The sequence below is a fragment of the Artibeus jamaicensis genome, unplaced genomic scaffold (genome assembly GCF_021234435.1).
Source record: "Artibeus jamaicensis isolate MK-2021 breed Jamaican fruit bat unplaced genomic scaffold, CSHL_Jam_final contig_64, whole genome shotgun sequence".
In the NCBI taxonomy this organism is placed as follows: Eukaryota; Metazoa; Chordata; class Mammalia; order Chiroptera; family Phyllostomidae; genus Artibeus; species Artibeus jamaicensis.
In genome coordinates, this window is record NW_026521911.1 from 7,345,572 (window position 1) to 7,369,390 (window position 23,819).

The 23,819-nt window shown below is 43.9% G+C and overlaps 1 pseudogene; it reads right to left on the reverse strand.

Moving 5' to 3' along the window:
* Nucleotides 1-17,151: 17,151 nt before the first annotated feature.
* Nucleotides 17,152-23,606, reverse strand: LOC119044280 (F-box only protein 34-like; annotated as a pseudogene).
* Between the last annotated feature and the right edge of the window lie 213 nt (nt 23,607-23,819).

The window sequence follows — 23,819 nt, forward strand, 5'->3', positions numbered from 1 at the left end:
TTCAAAAGCTTGAGTTACTGCTATTCATTCCCTCAAAGGGGGTAAAACCCTGCTTTCAGAGAACATGTTAGGCCTCGTAATTTCTTACTAAGGAAGGAGTCTTATCTCACTTGATTTTTGGCATCTTTCTGTGAAGTAGTTAGTATCTCCACTTAATGATTTTTGAAAGTGAGGTTTTAAAGCTGAAAGAACTTGGCCCAAGTCTCACAACTGCCACATGGTAGAGACAGCGCCCCCACTCAGGTCCAGCTGACTCCCAGGCCAGGGCTCAGGCCATTGCGTCACGCAGGCTGGGCCCCAGCCACCCTCTCCTGCTGGTCAAAGACCATTCATTCCACTAGAAGAAATAAAAAGTTTCTTTCACGCTCAGGAAACACTAGGGAACTGACTAGTCTAAATTAGTGATGAAAATTCAATGTCAGTTTTGGGGTATCTACTGTATGTCAAGCACTCATGTATATTATTTTATTCTATTTAAAGAACTCTGAAAGTCCTCATCTGTAGAAGAAGAAGATGAATCTCAGAGAGGCTGGATTAAACTGCCCAGGTTTAAACTGCCCACTGCTGCAGGGCCAGGATGGGCACCTAGGTCTAGGGAATTCTTCAATTCATACTTTTGTCTCTTTCTACAACTTTTTACATGCTAGTGATTTAAAGTACCTGTGTAGGAAGCAGCTGGCTACTTGTCAAAGCAGAGAGTTGAGGGACGGGAACAAAAATGGTAGGTTACTAAAATCTCTCTGAACCTCAGTTGTCTCATTTGCAAAATGGGAGTAAATCACATTTCGAACAATGACCGTGGAGATCGAATAGGATAATGCATTTAAGTGCCTGACACAATCACTTAGTCCTCTGTGTGTTTGGCTATTACCACCTGATTAGGAGAAGTGCATGCTGCTAACATTTGGACTATCTCTGCTCCAGGTTTCTACCATCTAGCAGTGACTTAGTGGCCTCCCATGAGGCGGAACCAGCTCTATTAGAGAGTTTCTCTTTTTCATTCTGCTGGGAAATTTGAGAAGTTAAAAACCATTTTTCAAAATATGTTTTGACATTTAATTACACACATCCTCCTCTTTAGTTATAACTTACCTTGTCATGTCTGCAACAAACAGGGGTTTTGATGTACTAAGCACAGCTCCTGCCCCTCGCTTATCAGTTTCCTGCCTTTAACAATTAGTAGTCTGAATATCAAAGTCCAAACATGCAGGTCATTTAATTATTTCTCCTGTTCCTTCTTTTAACCAAGAAGAACCAGCAAATGACACCTTGCTTTATCTAGGATTTTTTAAAATGTGACTTTAGGCTGCACACTGGAACCAATGACCCTCCTCTCAGACCACATTCAATTAATATGCAAATGAATGAGACCTTCTAGGTCAGCATTCAAGTTCAGAATCAAAGGAGCTGGGGAGGAGGTGAAGGAGGGAGAAATGAACAAATGCTTCGAGGGGTAGGTCTGACAGAGTGGAAGGTCTGAAATCAGATCAACCAGGTTTCTACCATTTTGTTGCCATGGTCATGAGACTTACCCTGTTTGAACCTTACTTAGTGTCATCAACTTGAAGGTGGGAATAATTCTCTGCCCCTCTCTGAGCTCACAGGTGCTACAACATTTGCCACATGGCTAGGGGTACCCCACAGGAGAGTTGGGACTAAAGTCTGTCCTTTTCTTTTATAAGTTGCTATTTTTCTCTTTGTGCAGATGTTGCAAACTCAAAGGGCAACAAGTGTCAGGCAGGTATTGACTGGCAAAGAAGTCCAGTGGGTCAGGGCAGCATGAGGACTCTAGGGAGTGGTGGAGGCTGGTACAAACTAGAGAGTGCAGTCCTCAAAGGGACAACAGGTAGCAGCAACTATCCAGCTCCAATGGAGCAGACCTGGGTTATCATAACTTCTGATTTTTTAAGAGCAGCATGAAATCTAGATTTTATGTAACATTTTACCTAAACAAGACACATCTGTAGGCTCCATTTAGCTGGTGAGCCTTCATCCAATGTACACCTTTGTCTAGTATGCTTGGGGCCTAGAGATTTGTCTCACTTTTGCTTGGAGTTAGTGTACATTGCAGCCAGCCTCTTTCTGCACCATCTCTGATTTCCCTTTAGCTCCAGAGACCCCTAATTTCTGTCTTCCCCAACTACAGACAGAAAAGTGACAAATCTTACTATTTTATTATGCAGAGAACTTAGTTCTCACTGCTATCTAAAAGCAAGCTCTGGAACCTGTGTTTGTTCATCTCAAAAGGTCTGTTAGCAAGCTTTCCTGAGCACAAGAGCTGTGTTCTGTGAGATGGGATCACAGGCTGGAGTAGGGAGGAGGGGCTGGAGACCTCTTGAGAGCATCCTTAGGACAGAGACTTCACTTTTAGCCCTACCACTAAGTAAGTGCGTAGAAATGTCACTGGAGATGTTTGTGTCTTAGCATTTTCATTTTCATGATAGAAATAATAACACACAGCTCTATCCCTTCTTCCTCAAAACTTTAGGAGAGTAAAATTATAAAATCCAGCAGAATTCAACAATATTTTCTAAGTGTCTACTCTAGGCCAGACCCTGTGCAAGAAGCTAGAGATACTTACATCAATGAGACCATCCTTGATTTCAAGGAATTCAGAATCGAGTGGAACAAATATACATAATAACAAATGTTTGTGATAGAATAAGGTGACTGAACCACAAGAGGAATGTACTAGGATAGTGGGAAGGAGGAGGAAGGAGTGAGTCTTCAAGTCATCTTGGGGTTTAAACAGGATGTGTTGTTACATGAGGAAAAAGAAATTTTATTGGTTGGGTAAAAGAAAATAGTAAATGAATTCTATCAGGTTGCAGTGATATAGAAAGATATTAGAATTTCATTTGGTATGTTTACTGTTTAGAAATGTCTTCAATGTGTTTACTGGGTTCTTGTGCTAAGAACATAAATTGCACTGTCTCACTTGAATCATTATTGCTAGATCAGTCTGTTGATACCACTCAATGAGCTGGTCTGTGTGCCAGCAACTGATATTGGTTGAACAAATGAGCACAGGTCCGATGCAGATCAAAACCTTAGAACTAACTTCTAAAAGTCTTTGTAAAGATAAATCTTTTGTGATTCTAATAATTTGGGTCTACTGCTTTCAAATGTTCCATGCCTGGGAAGAACTAGGGGCACAGACATTCAAAACTCTTGAGTTCCTTGTCTTTAAGAAGAGTGCTTTTCCTCTGAGTCCGGTTTATCATCTAGTTAATAGACTGCTGCCTGGAAAGGACATAGAAGACAAAGCAGAGGGTGGCATGGAAAAGTGGGAGCCAGTATTAGTAGCCTTTTCTCTCTTGTTTCCTTTGTCCAGTCTTGCTTCAGTGGTGGAAGGAATGTCAGTACTCGTTTCAGCCAGGCTCATTAGCATTGTGCTTTCACAGAGAGTGGGGTGTGTCTCACTGCATTTGGGAACCAGGTAAAGCTCCCAGGAAAGCAAGCAGAACTGACACAGAGCAGAAGAGCAGGGTGGGGACTGAGAACTGAGGAGGAGGCTGGGAAGGTGTGAACTAGCAGTGATTCAGTCTGAGACTGTAAATACCTAGAACCTTCTCTGTATAAATGTTCAAAACATGTTTGGTACAACTGCACGGGAAGCAAAACCTTCATCCATCCATTAACCCATCCACCTACTCACACCTCCCTTTCCCTACTAACCCATCCACTCATTCATCCACTCAACTAAATTCTATCGGCAGACTCACTTCTAGCCATTGGGTATACAGCAATAAATAGAAATAAACAGGCATGTAAAAAGGTAAATTTGGATACAATACACTTAAAGCAACAGAGAGAGACTGAGAGAAACCGGGGCACCAAACAACTGACAGCAGGAGTCAGAGAAGGCTCCCCAGAATAAGGGCCAGTTGGGCTGGGACTGGGAAATCAATGAGACTGCCAGGACAGGTGATGTTTGCAACTTACACTAGGAATTGTAAGAAGCAGCTTCAGTTGAATGGAGGCAGAAAGGGTCTGGAATATTCTGGGAAATAGGAGAAGTTGAGTGTGGCTGCAATACAAGCTTGTGAAGTTTATACCACATTTTGCAGGTTTGGTTGACTTTCAGTTTGTTGAGTTTTCAAGAGCTGACCTTAGATGATATGGGTTTTGAAGACATCAAAGTACATTTTAATATCAAAAGAGACTAGGTTATATGCCCCAGCTCTATGTTCTTATTTGTATGTCTCCTGGGTGTTCCCCTTTGCAATTCTGATTGCACATCATTCATTCTTCTATTCATTCATTAAAAAATGTTTATTGAGAAAGTACTCTTTTCCAACAAATGCACTAAAAGATCAGTCTTTCTGTGATCACCCAGCTACATTCATCATAGTAAGTGACAGAGGACAACTCAAACTCCAAAGCTCGTGCTACTACCACTTACAACAGGCATCATACAATGTGAATATTTCTATAGACATAAAGGAGGGGATGTAATGTACTGACTGTTCATGGAAACTGAACTCTTCCAATTCTGAGCCTTGCTTTTCCTGTTGTCATTTAATACTGTAATGGTGAAGTCAGACCAGAAAGGGAAAAAAAATCATGGTGCTACTCTGTTCCAGGCGCTGTACTAAAATAAGATGTGGAAAAGTACTTGGCCCAGGGCACCTTGTCCAGCATTGGCCTGTAACAGACTCAGAAAATAAGAATTATCAATATAATGCTTAGGTCTTTTGGACAGATGCATGAGGTGGTTAAGATTTGCAAGAAAAAAAATCTAGATCCTATAAACAGGAGTTTTGAGTTTGAATGCTGACTCTCACTTGAGAGTTGTTTGGTATCATCTTAGTCTCTCTGGGCCTTGACTCTTCATTTGTTAAAATAAGAAGTAGGTCTGATCATTTCTACTCATGATCCTTCCTCAGCTAAACCCACTACTGTCAATTACCACTGCTTATGAATAGATTCAGACTCTCTTAGGTAACAATTGCTGCCACAGATTAAATGTTTGAATCCCTGTCCCCACCCCTCACCCCCAATTCATGTGTTAAAAGCCTAATGGTCAACATGATGGTATTAGGAACTAGGGCCTTTTGGAGGTGATTAGGGCATGAGGGTGCAGCACACATGAATGAGTTTAGTGCCTTATAAAATAGACCCGAGAGAGCTCTGTAGTACCTTCTGCCATGTGAAGACACTGAAAACATGACCATCTAGCAATGACATGATACTGCAGTAGAAAACCCTAAATATTCCACAAAAAACTACTAGAATTTATAAATGAGTTCTGTAAAGTAGCAGGATACAAAATTAATATCCAGAAATCAGCTGCATTTTTTACATCAATAATGAGCTATTAGAAAGGGAAACTAAGGAAACAATTCCATTTACAACTGCATCAAAAAATAAAACACCTAGGAATAAATTTAACCAAGGATGTGAAAAATCTACACCAGGAAAATTATAAGACATTGAAGAAAGAAACTGCAGAAGATATAAATAAGTGGAAGCACATATTGTGTTCATGGTGAGGAAGAATTAACATCATTAAAATATTTTTACTATCTAAAACATTGTATAGATTCAACACAATTACCATCAAGATTCCAAAGATGTATTTTACAGAACTACAAGAAATATTTAAAAATGTATATCACAAAAGACTCCAAATAGCTACAGCAATCTTGAAAAAGAAGAATAAAGTTGGAGGAATCTCACTATCTTATATCAAACTATACTGCAAGGCCATAGTAATAAAAACAGCATGGTACTGTCATAAAAACAGACACATAGAGTAATAGAACAGATTACCATATGCTAGTATTTTCAATCTTGTCAGCAAAGTTTCAGCTGTCTGGGCCCCAAATATCATATAATTTTACTTACAAACAAAAAAGCCAAACAAAAGAGAAACAGACTCATACATATAGAGGGAAGAAAGGTTGCCTGGCTGGGTGAAAAAGTTGAAGGGATTAAGCAAAAAACCCCCTCCCAAAACCCATACTCATAGATAAACACAGACAACAGTATGATGGTTACTAGAGAGAAAGCAGGGTGGGGAGAGGTAGAAAAGAGTAAAGTGGGGATAAATGGTGATGGAAGAAGACTTGACCAGGGGTGGGGAATACACAGCACAACATACAATTGATGTATTAAAACCTATATAATTTTATTAACCAATGTCACTCAAGAAATTCAATAAAAATTAACAAGAAGAAGAAAACGTGGCTATCTATGAAGCAGGAAGTGGTTTTCTCACCAGACACTGAATCTACTGGTGCCTTGATCTTAGTTGGACTTCCCAGCCTCCAGAATTGTGAGAAATAAATTCTGGTTGCTTATAAGCAAGCCGGTTCACGGTTCTCTGTTATAGAAGCCCAAATGGATTAAGACAAATAACAAGCCCCCACAAGCTAGTTCATGTACAAATTGGGAAATGATGATCCATCTGGGCAAATTAGAGAGAACTGACTTTCCTCTGGACTCACCCAGCCCCTTGTCAGAGCTGCTTGTAAGCCAACTGAGGGCTTGATTTGACCTCCATATTTCCCAGCCAGGCATTCCAGCACAGTATACAACCTGCTTCCTCATTGGTCTCTCAGCCTCCAGACCCGACTGTTCCATTCTAGTCCTTCCTCTACACCATCCCAGGAAACCACTCAAACTGAATCTGACACAGTCACACTCTCCCCACCTCAAAGCCTCACTGGCCCCCAGTGGCCTCAGGATAAAACCAAGCTGCTTTGCTAAGCCTCATAGAAGCTCTTGTTCACTCTGTGAACCTATTACCCATCCTATCTTTGCAGTTACCTGAACATGCAGTGCTTCTCCTTGCTGCCCCACTTCTGCACATGCAGGTTTCCCTGCTCAGGAGAACCCCCTCCCCCAGGTCCTCCTCTCTGCCTTTCTTCTTAGCTAATGCCCTGTTAGCCATTGAGACTCAGCTCTAGTATCATGTCTAGTAATCTTCCTGTGATCCCCAATCCCCAGGACAGATTGCGGGGCCCTTCATTGAGCCTTAGCACAAAGTGAACTCTTCTAGTGAAAGGTCTTCCTTCTATGTTACAATTGAGGAAACTGAGGCCCAGACAGCAGAAACTTCACTGACAAGAATGGAAATACCAGCAGCAGCTATCACTGACTGAGAACTAACTGTGTCCAGCTCTGACAGGCATTCTATGATGTGGACACTGTCACTTCCATTTATGGATGAGGAAGCTAAGGTTATGAGTGACATCTATTATCTAGTGCGGTGATTCTCAGAGTGTGGTTCCCAGTCAGTCATGGAGCATCAGCTGGAATCTTGGGAGAAATGCAGAATATCCAGATGACCCAGACCTACTGAATTGGAAATTCTGGTAATGAACCCAGAAATATGATTTAAAAAGCCCTTCAGGTAATTATGATACAGATTAAAATTTTATTGCATTGTACAAAGCACTGGCCTATATATCATCCAGCTGGTAATGGGTGGGGCAGAGATTGAGAGCCATATGAGTGACAGTCAGAAAAATTAATAAAGCTGCGCATTTGACTTCTATGCAGTGACCACCCGTGGGGTTTGCTCAGGGGGCCTCTCCTGGTCACCCTATTTAAAATTGTAGCTTGTCCCCTTCCTCCATCCACTGTCAGCATTTCCTATATCCTGCATCCTTACTCAAAAGCACTTCCCATCAGCTGGCATACTGTATTTTCAAGTATTTATTTATTATGTATCTTTCTCTTAGTCAGCTTGGGCTGCTACAACAAAGTACCATGGACTGGGTGATTTATAAGAACAAATATTAATTTCCTCACAGTTCTGGAGGCTGGAATTCTGAGATTCGTTGCATTCTGGTAAAAGCTCTCTTTCTGGTTTGTAGCAAGAAGGTGGGACAGCCACCTTCTCACTGTGTCCTCACATGACAGGGAGAGAGAGAGAGAATGCTCTGGTGTCCCTTCTCATGAGGGCACTAATTCCATCCTGAGGAACCCACCTCATGACCTCATCTAACGGCATCTCAAAGGCCCTTCTGGGGGGCAGGGGTGGTTAGGTTTCAAACAAATGAATTTAGGGAGGGCACAGACATTTAGTCCATAATAATCTACTACCACGGGAATGTAAGCCTCAGTTGGGAGGAGGTTTTTCTATGTAATTCACTTGTGAATTAAATCCTCCATGCCTGGAACACCACCTTGCACATAGTAGGTGCACAATAACTATTTGTGAACTGCATGGCCATATAGCTGGTTGGAGACAGAACAAGGTGACTTGCTAGGATCTATGGGTTCCATTATATTTCACATGGTCCCCCACCCTCCTTGCCTCCACTGAGTATTCTCCTGGTCAGTAGCTCTCTCCTTCCTAGATGGTCATTTTCCAGAAACTTTCCTTCACCAATCATCACTTGCAGGAAGAGAGTCTTTTCCCAACAAGCCCTGCAAAGTGGTTACCCTAGGCATGATTTAGCTAATTTACTCAGTGCTTTGTCTTAATGGTTCACCAAGTGAAGATTCTTTCAGTAATGACAGTAAATGCATTTGAAATGTAGATATCGACCCAGGCAATGCTGCATATTCGGCTCATCAAATTTTCATGATAAAATTAAAATCAAAATCTTTTTTTTTTTGCTGGGATGAGAGAAGTTGAAGTGTTGATTCCAATCAGATCACAGTGGTATACTTTTTTTTTTTTTCCAAATGAAAGAAGAATGCTTAATTGTATATCCCTCCCATGACCACTGCCACATAATAGGAGATGATAACAAGAGGGAGAACAAAAACAGATTTGTTTAGGACCTATCGAGCCCTACTCGGGGTATTAACTACACACAGAAAAGGTGCATGGGATTCTTTGTTGTGCCACCTCGGGCAAAAGAAATGCCGTCCTATTCTGTTATTTCTTTCAGATAAATTCTTCCCAGAGTGTGCAGCTGCTTCAGTTATTATCAGAGGCCCTCCCACTCCCGCCACAAGATTAGAACCATCTTCATTGTTTTTTATTCAGTTTCCTACTTCCTCAGTGTTTTTAACTGATCACCCTATTCACATAGGAATCTCTTGTTCTTCCCTATAATCATCCTGGTTACTTTCTCCTAGCATGGATCATAATCCATAACTATTTTGTTCATTTTTCCATTAGTTTATTTTTCATCAGTTTGCTGTCTACTCTGAGGAAAGCCAAGATTTACAGAATCACAACTAGCTTCTCCTTCCTGGGATGAGAAAAAAATCATAATGCCAATTTATTTCTTATTCATTCATCCTGCTATACATACTGACCTGACTTTTTACTTGCATCAGTTCTGTGAGGGGGGAAATAGCACCTGTACTTTGTAAATAAGGCCATTGACACTAAGTAGTTACAGAATTCAGCTTGTACAAATCAAATCATAAGTGAAGGGACCTCATCCACCATAGGTCCACCCAGCTCCAGAATAGAAATCAATGGCAAAGTCTGCAGCCTCTGAAGCCAGCAGACTGGGTTCAAGTTCTGATTCTGGCACCTAGCAGCTCTATGATGTTGGGTGAGTTATATAACCTCTCTGTGGTGTAGTGTTCCCACCTGTGTAATGGGAATAGTAATAACACTTCATGGAGAGGTGAAGATTAAAGAATGAAAAATATAAAGGACTTTGAATAATTTCTGCACATGGTAGTCACTCAATACCTCTTGGCTGGTGTTTCAAATTCACCACCCTGGCAATTCACAATTTCTCACATTCGAATAGACTTTTACAACAGTCTAAATTAAGATAGCTACTATCCCCACATTTTGTCCCACCATTTCTCTGTACTTCAGATGAGGAGGGAGACTAAGGACCAGAGATTTACAGATATTTTCTTAGCGCCACAGAACTAAGCATTTAGCAGAGTGAGGACTAGGTCCCAAGTCCCTGGCTTCTTCTCCAGTGGTCGGCCTTTTCAGGCCAGAATTTATACCGGCTCTGTATTCTCAGGCTGCATCGGTGGCCTTACCACGCCAAAGGTTTTTCAGTTCCTTAAAGGAACTTGAAAAGTAAAGGAAGACAGGAAGAAAAGAAGGAAGGAAGGAAGGAAGGAAGGAAGGAAGAGGGGAAGGAAGGAAGGAAGGAAGGAAGGAAGGAAGGAAGGAAGGAAGGAAGGGGGGAAGGAAGGGGGGAAAGAAGGAAGGAAGGAAGGAAGGAAGGAAGGAAGGAAGGAAGGAAGGAAGGAAGGAAGGAAGCTCAGTGAGTCATTTTTATGCCAAAACAATGTGGTAAAAGGGCAATCAAGCCAAGGGGTTTTTTTGTTTTGTTTTTTAAAGGGTCTCCTGTGTCAACTTTAAAAAAATTAGATTTTATTTTTAGAGTGTGGGGAAAAGAGGGAGGAAAATATCGATTGGTTACCTCTTTCACTCCCCCAGCTGGGGACCTGGCCCACAACCCAGGCATGTGCCCTGACAGGCTATCACACCAGCAACCTCCTGGTCCACAGGCTGGTGCTCAATCCACTGAGCCACACCAGATGGGGCCCAAGGTTTTATAAAGAGGGGTTGCAGGGCTGGTCAGAACAGTGGTCTGGGAACCCTGTCAACTTCCCCTGAGGAGAGTGTAATGGTCCTTATGGCAAGACTGGTGCCTGCTCGTAAAGTGATTGGAAAAATTCTGCCTGAACATTTATCTTATATCTAATAAGCTCAAAATAATCTCCCCCCAAAGACTGTCAAATTCCACTATTCAAGACACTTGTTTGGGATAAAATGCTGCCCTTCCATCATCTTGCCCATAGGGCAGGAAAAATTTCATACTGACTTCTGCAATCTTCCCCCACCCCTCAGCCCCAGGCTTTCCTCTAATCTACCTGCCAGACAATTCTACAAAGCAGAGAAAGAGCCTCATATTTTATCTTTGGCAGTTTCTATGTTCTAGGGATGGGTAGCGTGTTTTGCATATATTATATTATCTAATATTTGATACTACAATAACAGTAGCATTGTTTCTTTTTGATGCATAAGGAAACAAACTCAGAAAGCTTAAAGAACTTGGCAGAGACTACACAGCTCATAGTGATGGACCTACAATTCAAACCTAGGCATGCCCAGCTCAGGTCTCTGCACTGCTGCTTCCATGACACCAACATGTACAAGGCCATTAGCAACGCACTGTGGCTTTCTGTGCGACTGTGCAGGTATCCGCTCAGCCTTTTCTAAACTTGCCAGGCCACTCAAGATGGTGCCATTAAAATGTCCCTTTTGAACACTTGAGTCTGTTTTCTTGAAGGCTTGAGGTCATGCTGAGGTCCTAGAGATCTGCCTTCCTGAAGCTGAGAATGCATGAGGGTGCAAGTGGGAAGCCTTGACCTGGTTTGAGTCTATTATGGCACAGTTCCTTTCTACCAAACTCAGGTCACACGTGCATCACCATTGATGATTCAGTACCACTCAGCCCGGAGGAGGGTCCTAAGGAACAATTCTTCATGTGGCTCCTTCCTTTGAGTATTAAATGGTCAAGAAATAAATGTGTCAGTTTTTCTTCTATTATCTAAGAGACTAGTGGGGGCTGTTACCCTGCACAAGGTCTGGCTTCTGTGTTAGGGTTTCCTGTAGATGAACTGGGTACATGACTTGGAAGCTCATTCCATAATATCATTAATGTGTCTTTTTTTCCTTTTATCCATGACCCAAATGCTTTATCTCCCACTTCCACAACACTATGTAGATGCTTAGCATCTTAATGTTTTTAGATCACAGGAGGCAAACACAAGGCCCTCCACCTTGTTTTATCCAGCCCAGCACCTTGTTTCTACCCAGCAGCAGCCCCGAGCTCTCACTTAACTGTTAAGCAGTAGTTACATTTGTACAGTCCTAAAATTACATTCGCCCCTTTGAAGGCAACCTTGAGGCTGATGGGGCCCCCGATGAAAGTGAGTTTCACAAAGCAACAAACAACAAATGTTGGAGAGGTGGTGGGGAAAAGGGGTCCTTAGTCCACTGTTGGTGGGATTGCAGACTGGTACAACCATTATGGAAAACAGTATGGAATTTTCTCAGAAAAATAAAAATCGACCTGCCTTTTGACCCAGCAATTCCACTGCTGGGATTATATCCTAAGAATCCTAAAACATCAGTATCAAAGAACCTATGCACCACAATGTTCATAGCAGCACAATTTACAATAGCCAAGAGTTGGAAGCAACCTAGGTGCCCATCAGTAAATGAATGGATCAAAAAATTGTGGTACATATACACAATGGAATTCTATGCTGCAGAGAGAAAGAAGGAGCTACTACCCTTTTGCAGCAACATGGATGGAACTGGAAAGCATTATGCTGAGTGAAATAGGCCAGGTGCTGAAAGACAAATACCATATGATCTCACCTTTAACAGGAAGCTAAACAACAAAACAAACAAGCAAGCAGAAAAAAAAAGACACTGAAATAGAGAACAAGGGGACAGTGACCAGAGGGGGAGAAGGAAGGGAAGTTAAGGGGAAAAAAGGGGGGAGGGATTTGGAGGAACAAATAGGAAGGACACAGGGACGAGAACTGAGGGGGGTGGAAATGGGAGGGAGGTGGGGAGCAAGGGGCGGGGGAGGCTGGGATGGGAAAAATAGACAAAAAACTGTACTTGAAAAATAACTAAATAAAATTAATTAAAAAAAAAAGAAAGTGAGTTTCGCACCCCTGTTTTAGATCCTCAATCTCTCCTTTCACTAGAGTTTTTCCTTCCTTCCTTCCTTCCTTCCTTCCTTCCTTCCTTCCTCCCCCCCCCCCCCTCCTTCCTTCCTTCCTTCCTTCCTTCCTTCCTTCCTTCCTTTTAAACAGTATGTCTCTTTCCACTGTTAAATTATGATCATGTAACTCAGTTCACCAGTGGTATTGGAATTCCAGGTGTACACTCCTGAGTTCTTTTTGCTTCCTGCTTCTACTCCCAACAACCAACCACAGACAACTGAAGCCACATAGAAACCTCTAAATGGTCTTCTTTTGTCTCCCGTTATACCCAACACAAAGACTCATGATAATGTAAATCCAATCTTTAAGAAAGGGAAATTAATGCATATGGAGCCTGAACCATGTACCAGGCACTCCCTTCCCTTAGATCATCTTAATTGTTCCTTAGGACAACTGAGTGAGGAAAAAATTACATAGAGAAGGAAACTGTGGCTCAGAGAAGTTAAATAATATGGCCAAACTCAAACTCTTGAGGGTCAAAGTTAGAAGTTTGATCTTTTTTTGTCTACGTTGAAGACTAAGTCTTTGTAATACAAATTACTGGGTAGCATTCAAGACCTTCGGACTATTCTGACTTGTTCTGCTTCCTGGAGGAGCCCACCATTATCACATGCTGTTCTTTGTCACTTGTGCCCAGGTTGGGAATTAGAGCAAGGTACGTCAACCTTATGCCTCAGCAGTCTCAGTTTGCAAAGCAACATGAAACACGCATATCCACAAGCAGAATTTGAAAAAAATGTGACTTTTTAAAAGATGTTTTAGAACCTGTAATCAAAAAGCCATTTATTAACTATCCCATTCACACTCACCAATTAGGTTGCCTTGTCATTTATCTGTTTGAACATCAAGCAGATCTACAACTGTCATTTTAATTAATTAATTCAGCCTTTTACCCCTGGGGCAGGCCCTGGGGGACATCTGGCTTGTTTTCACAGCAGTCTCTGATGCTCAGCTGTCAAGCCCCATCGTGGCCCACACTCTGTGCTTCACGTGGGCCCAGCAGTTAACCTCTTTAACGGAGGCCTGCCATCATCCAGTGCAGCCCAGTCTAAGCTGAGATAGAATGTCTTAGGCACTGGCCGCTCCTTTCCCATTGTAATAGCCACCGTCTGGGTCCAAACACTTTACGAGTCCTCTCTGAATCATTGTTCCCAAAGTCCACTGAGTGCCTGCTCTGTGCCAGGCACCACACTGTTTCGTATTCTTTTTCTCCCATCCACAAGTCAATCACGCAACATAGTATCATCCCCATATTCTCCAAAAGGAGATGAAGTCTTAAAAAAGAGAAGGGACCTGACCAAAACCCCTCAACCCAGAGATTGCAAAGCAAGGACTGGAGGTCTGTATTAACTTCAATAGTCAAGCTCCTTCCAGTCCTCTGCATTGTCCCTAGCTCTGCCTTTAAACTCTAAGGGGTGTTAAACTCATTTTCCCCAGGGGCCACATTAGCCTTGCAATTGCCTTCAAAGAGCCTGAATAATTTTAGGACCATATAAGTGTAACTACTCCTTAATTGTTAAGGAGCTGAAATTACATTCGGCCCTCTGAAGGCAACTGTGAGGCTGATGTGGACCCCGATGAAAATGAGTTTGACTCTCCTGCTCTAATATCTGGAAGTGAAACATAAGTGTTAGATCAGCTATAACCCATATAAAAGGGTACGATAGACAGGGGACCCCAGAGAAACATGGTAGGGAAGGGGCCTAGGGGAGATAAATGTAAAAAACAAACAAAACCCCCCCCCAACAACAAAACCCCAAAGGCTTCATTGTTATGAGGTGTGAATTCCCTCCACAGGCTCCTCTGTGGACCCTGAAGTAAGTTCTGCTTTGCTCCTGATACCCAAGTGCAGCAGGTTTATTTGGTGGTGGTGGTAGAGCAGGCATTTAGGGCTAAGAGAAGAAGGAAGAGTTAATAGACATTTGGATTATACTTGGTTTTGTAAAACTGGTTGGTTTAAAAAAATAAATAGCAGGTGAAACAGGGTATTGGAGTGGGGTGGTCCCCAGTACCTGAATGAGGGGGGAAGGCATTGCAGGTGAGAAAACAGCTTGTGCAAAAGTCCAGGGCAGGGACAGGGCCCACACTGCCGGCCATTTGTGTCCCTGGGGGTGAAGTGGTTCTCAGAGGGATCCACTGTGCATAGAAGACCCTGAATTTCTCTGCTAATGTTCCTGATCTGCTTTTAATTCCAAGGCACGATTTTAAAAGTTCTGACTGTCACATTTTTTCCCTTGCTGTAAAACATTTAAAAAAATATCCAGCCATTTCACATCATTGCTCCTGAGTGCCCTGGGTGCGCTGGGCCACCTCTAAGCTGAAACCTCCTATAATTATACGGGGTGCACTAGGCCTCCCAATGACTCCTTCATTTAACGCCATTACAGTCTAGCTCCAGGTTCTTAAAGCTTGCTACCTGCCCTCTTTGCTTCTTGCTGCCAGCAGGAATTGCTCTTAAAAGCTATCTTTTATGCTACTAAATTGCCTTTCCTTCTCATGTCCAGGGAAGACAGTGGGACAGGTAAATCTCTCATGCTCTGGGCCATGGCAGCTGTTTGAAGAATGTCTGCTGAGTGCTTTGCAAAATATTGGGTCCTATAGAACACTGGGCCCATATGTGGTCTTCAAAATGTCACCTAGTGGTCAAATGTCCTTGGGAAACATGGTACACTGTACCCCAGACTCCAAAGGCATATTGGCAGCTTAGAGGCACAGAGAGGTCCTGCAATAAGAAACCTCTTTAGCCCAGTATTTCCTAATCTCATTTGGTGAGAGAACACTACTTTTTGCATTATCCCTTACACCTTTTAGGAGTTGCTGATCCAGATAACCAGCCCTTGCAGGTGTGCACAGAATGTTGTATTTTACATACTGCTAGGGTAGAAAGTGAAAAGGGTAGTGTGAGTTGTCTTTTACAGGTTAACACTGAAGGGCAGACATGCAGACGACTTGTGTTAGGGAATGCATCTAGCAGGGGGCAGTGGAAGCCAGGGTTTCTGACGTACAGTGAGCATCTGGTTGCCAAGCTGCAAGGCTTTTTTTTGGCTGAAGCCATTTGTACCCTTTTTCTAGGCAAATCTGCACTACACCATACACATGCATACACCAAACTGAGCTTTGTAAATAGTCAAGTTGTTGTTACTTAAAAAAAACAAAACATAACAGGATAGGTGGGGCAAACTAAGAAAAGTTTGTTTGGTGCATAGATGGTGCCGGCTGTTCCACCCACATCACCACATGAATCTTTGCAGTGATCCTGAGAGATGCATATCATCGTTCCAGTTTTACGGAGGACTGCACTGAGGCTCAGAGACATTAGGGAACTCCCCCAGGCTCACACAATATCACAATGCTCAGCCAAGCTTTATTCTTATGCTTAATTCCAAAAAGCATTCTCTGTCCTCTTACCCCACTACCATTTTAGTGAATGGCACCATCCTTACCATCCTAGGCCCCGAAAAAGAGAGCTGGATTTTCCCAGTTCCTCTGACCATATTTGTATTCCAGGAGGTTGTTTAGACAAGGCTGGCTCAGTCTGTAGGTCCAAAAGAATAAGAATATACAGAACTGGTAACTGAGCTCAAAGGGGATCAAAGGGAGTTTATACTTAAATGGTTTGACAGTGCTTTGTCTCACCCTAAAAAATGTACTTGGGATTTATGTACCAAAACAGAATTGTTGATATCTTCTTAGGGGAGCTAAGTGAAAATGACAAGGACAAGAGCTAGGGATTCATCAGGCTGTGAAGATGTTTGTATGGAGGCAGTGCTGGGCTGCACACCCAGAGAGTGTGATCTTGGCAAATCTCTTAAACCCCACTTGGCCTCAGTTTCTCATAGATAAAACAAAGGGGTGTGAGAACATGCCCAGAGCTGATAATTCTATGGATGAGGTTTCTGTATGGAGGCCAGAGGGACCCCCTGTCTGGCCAGGGTTGCGTCCACTGACCTAGTTAGTCCTGGAAAGAGAGGTCATTTTAAGTCACAGGATGAGAGAACTTTCGGTGACTTCAATCTTATGAAATGAAAATGAGATGGAGTGTCCCATACCCTACATTTTGAAGAGAGGGTGTTAGGAATGACAGACCAGGGGCCACAAGACCACTTTTACCTGGGGATATTGTGTGCTTTCTCCCACTGGTTGCTTGTTCCCTGAGTTTGAGTTCCATGTAGGAAAACTGTAGAGGGCTTGCTTGGTGTTTATCTGTAGAGTTGCTAGTATGAGGGTGCAGGACCCTGGTGTTTCAGTGGGCAAGGAGGCTCCTGAGAAATGGAGTGACTGGGGGTGTGCTAAAGAGGGAAGGGTGCTCCCCAGAAGCCCCGGGGCTGGTGAGAAGGAAAGGAGCAGGCTGCCAGCTGGGGCTTGGGCAGGGACCTTGCGTCTGAGCAGTAGAAATTTCCAGAGCCTCCCACAATAGGAGGTTGGTTTAGACAATTACTCAGTTCCCTCCTGACTCACACACTATGTGCTAATTTATTTCCCTGCTCTCCTGGAGCAACCCTACAAACAAGTGTCTCAGATGAGCTCAGATTTGAGTGCGACTCGGTGAAAAGTGCTGGGGCAGCCGGGCTTCAGATGCCGGATCACAGTCAGCACCTTCACAGGTGCCTGCACACCCGAGGCCCGCTCCAGAGGAAGCTCTTTGTAACCTGCCCCGGGTTTCCACGGGCACGTGTGGTTGGCGCGCAGGTGCGGTTCCTGCTCCACAGAGAGCAGCTGGGTGCTGGATTCCAGATGTCACTGGGGCCTCCTGGGGACCACTGCATTTTGCCTGGCGGAAACAAAGACCTTAAGAAACGTCACCACATGGGTTCCCCAGCAAACGAAAAGGAGTGGGTCCCTGTTGCTATTTGGGAGAGAGACACAAAGGCAGCCACACCTAGTTTCCAAAGTGTGGGTGGCAGATGTCATCAATGCTTGACTTGAGTAGCACCAGCTGTCACGGCCCACCCTCAAGCCTCCACTCCACTCTCTTCTTGAAAAGCTGGTGGTTTCCCCCCCAGGGAGTGTGGATTGGCTCTCCCATCAGGGGGTCTGGGGCTTGGACACAATGTCACCAATGCAGTCAAGGTGAAGCCAAGATCTGTCATCTCCAGAGGACAGCCAGTCTGTGGGTCATGGCTGAGGATGTGGCTTACAGGTTCAGCAGGGCAGCTCTGAAGGCAGGGACAAGCCCAGCAGAGTCCCTGTATAGACAGTTGTTGAATGGCTGACTAGTGTGGAGGTGGTGAAGTGGGGATTTGTGTGTGGGTCTCACGGGGACTGGAGATCTTGGGAAAGCAGAGGTCTCTGGAATTTAGATTTTGTGAAGGAAAGAGGGAGTCTGGGGAGGAACTGAGTACCTGCTCCGAGGGGTGAATATGGTGGTTGGCATTTCGCATGAGTTACTTTACAAGGAATTATTACCTCTCCTAAGAGCTGAGAGGCTAAGTGAATTGCCCAAAGGCCAAGGCAGGACTTAAACGTGAGTCTTCTGATTGATCTGCCTTCCTATCTCTAGGGTACTATTTTCCTTATTTTACAGAGAAGACTAAGGCCCAGAAAAACAAATGCACGGCTAATAGAAGGCAGAGCAAAGACTAAAACTCAGAACACTAGCCTCACCGCTTCACTCTGTCCAACACCTCACTGCCTGCCCGATGTTCCCTGTGACATGCAGGCTCTCTCACTCCAGGTGGCACTGACTGTATTCAGCATCTCATCCTGTCCCCAAGGGGGTTGCACTCCCCCAAACCAGAAACCCTTGTCTTCTCCCTCACCTGCTCATTGGGACCCAGGGAATCCCTTGCAGCCCTGTTGGGGAGGGCAGACATCTGGCTCACAGCTGGCCCGAGTACAGCTCCTGCAACCCTATAGCATAGAATGCGGGTTTTCTGTGTTTATTTTTCTTTTCTCTGCTGATAATAAAGTTGGGTAATGAGGCTGATGAATGAAGCCCCACCAGAGACGGAGCAGGAGTCCTGGTTGAGGTGACAAGCTGTGCCATTAGCGTGCCCAGTCTGGGTCCTGATTTTCCTGTCTCTAACCCATGAGGTGGCACAGAATGACAGCCCAGAGCTCTCTTGTAGAATCTATTTAAAGCAGGTCAGCACACACAAACCAGAACAGTCAAATATTCTTCGTCATGAAGCAAAATCTAAAATTAAACATGCACAAAATATTTTGATATTTAAATCAAAACTTGGCATTTTATGTTCCCTTTTTTATCCATGTATGAGTTTTTAAAACATAGTCATTTTATGAGAAAACTGTATTTTCCCTTAACAAGTGCACGGAATTTCAAACTTTTTGTTCTCAAGCATCAAAAATCTGCTAATTAAGAACAAGACCATATGGTGGGTATTGGGGTACACTGGCCTACATTTAAAACCTTTCTGGGGTCCCTTATTTATCTACATCTTGTGATAGCTAATTTTATGTGTAAACATGGCTAGGCTATGGTGCTCAGTTATGGGTCAAACACTAGCTTAGATGATGCGATGAAGGTATCTGTGGATGGGATTAACATTACAATCAGCTGACTCTGGGTAAAGCAAATTAACCTTGATAATGCGGTGGCCCCCATCCAATCAGGTGAAGGCCTTAAGAGCAAAGGCTGAGGTTTCCTAGAGAAGAACAAATTCTGTCAAAGATACAGTATAGAAATGTGGCCTATTATTTCTATTTCTCTGGAAAGTCCTGACAGATATATATATATATATGTGTGTGTGTATGTGTATATATATATACACATACACACACACACACACACACACTAGATTCAAATCTTTTTTCCTACCAGAAATGTCATAAAATCCATTGTTCTCAGACGTTTTTCAGGAAATGTTGCTCTCATATTCTGGCTGTTATGTCAAGGTTATCAGTTTGGGACTCAAGTGACCCGAGAATGAATCCAGCGGGCCTGCTCACTGGTGTGGGCGGTGCGCCCTCTGGGCTTCAGTTCCCTCATCCATCCCAAGGTCATCCATCCCAAGGTCATTTATCCCAAGGGCCAAAGGAAAGGGTGTGATGGTAACACCTTGTTCAGGGATTGGTGGAATGGTCAGATGAGGTGATATTTCTGTTTCCTTTTTTTCTTCAAGATTTTATTTATTTTTTAGAGAAAGGGGAAGGGAAGGAGAAAGATAGGGAGAGAAACATCAAAGTGTGGTTGCCTCTTGTGCGCCCCCAAGTGGTGCACAAGATCCGGAGCACACTGATCCGCAACCCAGACATGCGCTCCAACTGGGAATCGAACTGGCAACCCTTTGGTTCACAGGCCGGTGTTTAGTCCACTGAGCTACACGAGCCAGGGCTTTTCTTTCTTTCTTTCTTTTCTTTTCTTTTCTTTTCTTTTCTTTTCTTTTCTTTTCTTTTCTTTTCTTTTCTTTTCTTTTCTTTTCTTTCTTTCTTTTTTCTTTCTTTCTTTCTTTCTTTCTTTCTTTCTTTCTTTTTTGTACTTTAATGCATATTTTTATTTAAATTAAAAAAATTTGTAACCAGTAAGTAGACAAGAATCTTATAATCTGACTATATAATCTTATTCTTGTTGGATCACTAAAATATAACACAGGATTGTTCTGTAAGCTAATTTTAAGGTTGTCCAGTTACACCATTATTGGGCATCTTTTCAACAGGTTAACTTCTTAACTATTTAGAGTTTCTTCTTAGAGACATTCCTACACACCTATTTATACAGAAAATATCTGTGCTTTATTTGGGAAACATTCATATTTTATATTGGGTACACAAATTTGAGGCAATAACAACCTTGTAGGTCCAACACTATCCTAGCTGCACTGTGGCGATCACGTCACTCAGTCAGCTGTCCACCACACACGACTGCATGTTAGCAGCATTACTTCATACACACTGTGACCAGCACAGGGCGTGGAGTCCTTCTCCAACCACAACCGTCGGTCTTACAGGATCAGGCAGACAAGGTCTAAGGTGAGGTGACTTTTCCCTCATGAGCATACTTCGCATCCACAGAACACTCCTCTCCTGTTTCAAATATGGTGCCAGTGCTGAAAACATTTTTGGAGCCCCTGTTTGGGGACTGCCTGCATAGTCCACAGTGAACTTCTCGGAACATCCTTGATGGTAGCAAGTCTTTGTCCTTTGAGGATGGATGTGATTTGGGGAAACAGGCATAATTGTTCACAGGCCAGGGAATCACATGGCGGATGACGACCCCGGATCAAACGTGAGGCGCCACTGTAAAACAGTGAAACTGGTTCTCTTGTACAGCTTGCACAATGAAGAGAGCTTATAAGAACAAGTACAGATCCTCCTGGATGGTGTCACAGAGGCACCACTCACCTGAACAGTACATCCAGCTGCTGTTCTGCAGTTTTAAAAGTCAGCCATTTTGCCTCTTCCATAGACTTGTCTTCCTCTTCAGTTTTGGTCCCTTTCTTTTTTTTATGGATTGCCCAATGAACGCTGTGGCACAGGACCCAGTGACTGTCCTGAAGCCCCCAGCTTACAGCCGGGGAAGCCCTTCTGAGAGCGATGGCAGCACATCCAGTGCCCTGGCCCTCGGCGCGATGCCTGGCAATAGGGCTTGGGCCACCACGGGCACAGGGACACATTCCCTTTGACACATTTCTGCTTGAACTGCTTACAGGGGTCTCTGCAGTGTGGCATGGGTCTCGAACCCAGTGAGAACCTGCCGGACTGCTGTTGTAGTGTTCAATAATAAACTTAGCAGCAGGTACATTTAAAGCCACTAAACACTTGGTGGAAACCAACCTGAAGATTTTACCGTAATGTAGTGGGGCAGGGAAGCCATGTACTGCTCAGGCTCCAAAAGTTGCTGGATTTTAAATCTTGTCTCCAGAAAGTCATGAGATACCTGCTTCTGCTAACTGGATGCCTCAAGCACCGACACTGTGCTTTTCACAGGAGAGGCTGGTGTTGGCACAAATGAATCAGCTGAAACGTTTCTTTCCTCAGAAGCACTGCCATCCTCGGCAGCATCTCTAAGTTGGTTGGCCCCCGGAGACTCTTTTGCCGTGCTTTCATTCAACTGGGAACAGTCCAGCTGGAGCTGACTGGGTGGCAAAAAATCACAGCCTCCCTGGAGGTGTGTCTTCCCAGGACTTTAAACTAGAAGGCTGGTCTTTCTCCACCTCGGACTCAGTGATGTTAACACACACAAATTCATTCATTCATTCTTTCTTTCTTCCTTCCTTCCTTCCTTCCTTCCTTCCTTCCTTCCTTCCTTCCTTCCTTCCTTCCTTCCTTCCTTCCTTCCTTCCTTCCTTTCTTCCTTCCTTTCTTTCTTTCTTTCTTTCTCTCTCTCTCTCTCTCTCTCTCTCTCTCTCTCTCTTCCTTCCTTCCTTCCTTCCTTCCTTCCTTCCTTCCTTCCTTCCTTCCTTCCTTCCTTCCTTCTTTCTTTCTTTCTTTCTCTCTTTCTTTCTTTCTCTCTTTCTCTCTCTCTCTCTCTCTCTCTCTCTCTCTCTCTCTCTCTCTCTCTCTCTCTCTTTCTTTCTTTCTTTTTTTGATCAGGACTTTGTGGCACAAGGTCTCTACTCATACCACCCTTGCTGGCAAAGAGCAACAGCCTGGAGGGGCCCCATCTCAGGCCTGCTTCCCCGTTAGAGAACAATGGTCAGCTCTTGATGGGTCACAGTCCGCAGATTCAGACCCACAGAATTCACCTGAGCTCGTTTCACCTTTGTTGGTTTCAACTTCATCAGCCTGAGTGCCATTTGCAAACAACACCCGGCCTCCTTTTCCACAGCTGTGGTTCTTCAGGAGACTCCCAGGCTCACACTGGCTCTGCCGCTGCAGGCACTTGGACTCCAGCCTGACCACCGTGTCCACGACATGGGCTGGCCCGCTCTGTGGTTCGTTAACCTGAGTCCTTCTTTCTGTGGATTCTTCACAAGCTCCTGGGCCAGGAATGGGCTCAGAGGCTGGGGACACACCTCCGAATTGCCCAGAAATCCTCACCATGGCAGGTGACTTCGTGCAGTTTTCCCCACAACCGGCTGGCAGAGTGGTGCTGTCTCCTTGCTCCAGGAAGGCAACCATGCCCTGTGCCACAGCATTAATTGGGCGATCCACAAGAAAGCAAAAGGGACTGGAATTGAAGGGAAGGCTGAAGGGTATGTGAGAGGTAGCAAAATGCCTGACTTTTAAAACTGCAGACCACCACCTGTTCAAGTGAGTGACACCTCTGTGACACCACCTAGGAGAATCTGCACTTGTTTCTGCAGGACTGCCATTGCTTGGGCTATCATACAAGCTGTACAAGAGAACTGGTCTCACTGTTTTACAGGGGCGCCTCACATTTGATCGGGGGTTGTCACTGCCATTTGATTCCCGGTGAATAATTATTCCCCAAATCAAACCCATCCTGTGTTTGACCAGCAGAGGCCTCCCGGCACAGACACCATCCCCACCGTCACTTATATAACGAACAGAACTGTGCTCAGTGCCACAGAAACAAGGCTCAGGCCCATGCATCTAATGTAGATTTCTCTCACCTTTTCTAACTGGATCTTAGCTGCTTTACAAACCCCTGATGGTTTCCCTCTTTTAGTAGCTCTTCCATCAATATCCTCGGAGGTTTTTATTTTCATAGATTCTATCCTATTGCTACTCTGGTTGGCTGGAAAAAATTCAGTCTTCTCCTTGGTATTTCCCAGTTTCAACACAGCCCAGGTATCACAGGATCCTTCCCCTTCACCCTGGTGGATTATTGCAGATGGTGCATTCTTCTTGGTTATAACCTTCAAGTTGCTTTCTACAGGGCTCTTCCCACTCATACTGCACAGAACATCTGGAGGAAGGGCCTCAAAAGGCTTTTCAGATGTTACTTTACCAGGAGAGGTGGGAGGAAAGACACTTTCTTTCATTTGGCTAGTTTCGTATTCTTTGTCATTTACAGCCTCCTGGTGGCTCGTGGGAATTCTCAGAGTTTCCTTGCTGATTTCCAGAGGATGAACTTTGTTCTGCTGTTTCCAACGTTTTTGGTACATAGCAGAGGCTCTTCAAAGTGAAGGTCGGTGAAGGATTGAGGAGTCCTATCCAAGTTTCCTGCTGGAAAGAGTCAGTAATGGCAAGTGACTAGGTTCTCTTCTGGTATGATCTCTTGAGAGATCAAAGTTGTAAAATGCTGATATCGAACAACTTTCAATTCAAATCTACTGCGATTCCAGGCAACAGGAGACAACTTTCTTTTTCTCTTCTCT